The sequence below is a fragment of the Benincasa hispida genome, chromosome 1, assembly GCF_009727055.1.
Source record: "Benincasa hispida cultivar B227 chromosome 1, ASM972705v1, whole genome shotgun sequence".
NCBI classification, from domain to species: Eukaryota; Viridiplantae; Streptophyta; class Magnoliopsida; order Cucurbitales; family Cucurbitaceae; genus Benincasa; species Benincasa hispida.
Genome location: NC_052349.1, coordinates 16760846 through 16763846, shown reverse-complemented (window position 1 = coordinate 16763846; position 3001 = coordinate 16760846).

Sequence of the window (3001 nt, the reverse complement as noted above, 5' to 3'; positions counted from 1 at the left end):
TACAGATATTGTCAATTACCTGGTATGTGAGCAATTTCCATAAAACTACACAGCCTATCAAAAGAGGCGGCTTATGTACGAATGTAAATCCTATTATTGGGATGAGCCAAATCTTTATAAGAGAGAGTCAGACGAGATCTTGTGTCTATGTGTACTAGAAACTGCTTATCGACGCATACTGTCCTAATGTCATGACTCACCATATGGTGGACATTTTGGAGGTCAACGCACAGCGGCAAAAGTGCTACAAAGTGGGTATTTTTGACCCACTCTATTCAAGGATGCGCGAGACTATTCTATGAGATGCCAAGTGCCAACACACGGGAAACATCTCATGGAAGAATGCGATGCCAATGAATATTATCTTAGAATTGGAACTTTTCGACGTATGGGGCATAGACTTTATGGGACCATTTTTACCATCAAATGGTCGTAAGTACATTCTGTTGGCCGTCGATTATGTTTCCAAATGGGTTGAAGCGGTATCGTGCATCGTAAGCGATGTAACGATAGTCTCCAAATTCTTGCAGAGAAATATCTTCACTCGTTTTGGCATCCCACGTGCCATAATAAGTGATGAAGGCTCCCAATTTATCAATGGCGTCATCAACAAATTGCTGCTCAAGTATAATATCCACTAGAAGGTCGCCACCGCATATCATCCACAGACAAACGGCCAGGCGAATGGAGAATTCAAGCATATGAAAATGCCAACATCTACAAGGAACACACAAAATGCTGGCATGACAAACAACTATGCGAAAAGAACCTCCAGGTTGGACAGAAGGTCCTGTTATACAATTCTCGGCTACGACTTTTTCCTAGAAAATTAAAGTCACGCTGGTCCAGACCATTTATAATCAAAGAAGTATTCTCGCACGATGCGGTCGAATTGACTAATGAAGAAGAGACCCGCGCATTCAATGTTAACGGGCAAAGAGTCAAGATGTATCACGGAGGTGACTTTCATCGTGAAAATACCTCCGTGGACCTGAGGAATCCTGGCTGAAGAAGAAACGAGTGGTCCCTGTGTTATTATGCGACACAAACTTATCAAGAACACAATTTTTTTTGAAGTATCCTTTTGATATATTTCTTTCATGAACTTATTTTATTTTTTTGTACAAACACTACTCTTTGGAATTTTCGACTCTGTCTTTCATATTTTTGACCCTCTTGATTTTTTTAGCAACGATTGTAGTAAACGATTGCGGTGGAGCTACACAATAACAAAAAACGCGACCAATTCGTTTAGACCATCGCAATCGAGGAATCAACCCGCTGCAAAAAAGGATGAGATCACAGACGATGCGGGCAACAAAGCAAATCTGGGGGTTGTATCTTTCTTTGACTTTCTTATTTTAAATTTTGCACTATCGTATCTCATTTTAACATTGCTAATTTTATCATTGCATCCTCTTTAGTTTGGCGCAATCATTGAATGTTGATTACTTTATTCAGTCACCGCATTTTTTTCCGTATCAATGATGAAACACATGGCTTTATTTCTCATCGCATGTACTAGAATCAACTTAATTTCAGTACAGTCAATTCATGAAATATTTCTAGTAGATAGTGGTTCACCAGTTTTCTTTCAAAAGATTTTTACGAAACTTCTTAAGAGCATCGCATGAATTATTTCAGTCTATTAGCAATGGGGACATTGCTGCATATAAATTTTGGGGGGCCAGTATTTATTTTCAACCTTGCTACTTTTAGACATTTGAAAAAAAAAATTGACGTTGAGATTGGATCCTACTCATAGTTGGATGTCCACATGACACCAGTGGGGGCAAGCCAAAACGAAAGTGGGAATTGTGATCAACGCATAAATCAAGTGATCGAAACTCCACTGCCAAATGGGCATAAGTTTAGATAGAGAAAGAGCGCCTTGCTTGTAGTTGGATGCTCGCATGACACCCGTGGGGATAAGCCAAAATGAAGACTAGACACTTAGATCAACGCAAGGTCACAAAAAGAATATCTAAATCGTGCAAGGGTAAAAATCATTTGGAAACACCCCGGTTGGAAAAAGTTTTGAAATAAATCATGCGATGTCTTGGAAACAAGTAAAGTCTTTTTTAAGGTTAAACTTGCGGTCCCTAAGTATTAGAAATATTTTAAGAAGAGTCCAGGATAGAAATTAAGAAGATTTCGGTTCATAAATTTTGAATAAGGCACCTCGAGAAATCTAGGAAGGGAAAAGGCGGCTGACTCTCTAAAGAAAATCTTTAGTTTATGCTTGAGGACGAGCATTGTTTTAAATTTAGGGGTGTGATAAAAGGCAGAAATGCACGTTATTACAACGCAAATAAGTAAAACAATGAGAGAATGTGACGGTAAAAATATACAAAATCATGTCCAAAAGCGTTAAACTGAGAATATTACGATCGCATTCGCCCATTGCATAAAAGCGGCAAATTTACTTATTTTGTGCAGGAAAAATATGTTGGCGCAAGTAAAATTGTGATCCAAGGAATTCGGCGTCTGCACGCATTGAAAGATTGCGATCACAAATTCATGCGATTGTATGCGCTCGCGAGAAGTGAAGGATCTCATACCGAGAGTTCCATGAGCGTGTTCGAATCGCTTCGATCTCACAGTGACCGAAATACAACTTTATACATTCAACACATATAGTTATGCCAACAAAGACTAATTAATGGCATGCTACTAACAACAATAAACATAAGGGAAAGACTTCCGTACCAGTTGAAGACTATCTTCACACTCTAGAACTCCAATGCAGCGGAAACCCTCCAACAGATCTACCGACACCCAGCGGGAACGTCGACTGCAGCAGCACGATCAACGCGAACACGAATGCTGCAACGGGGACGACACCACCATTAATGAGCTCAGGTATTCTCGGAGTGAAAACCCAAAGGGTGGGCTTTGGTGAATTTGGTAGAGGACGGAGGACAAACAAGTCGTGTAGGCGATAAACAAGTGGGAGAGAAAATAGTGCTATCGTATAGCATAAGTGCTTATCGCATAGAGG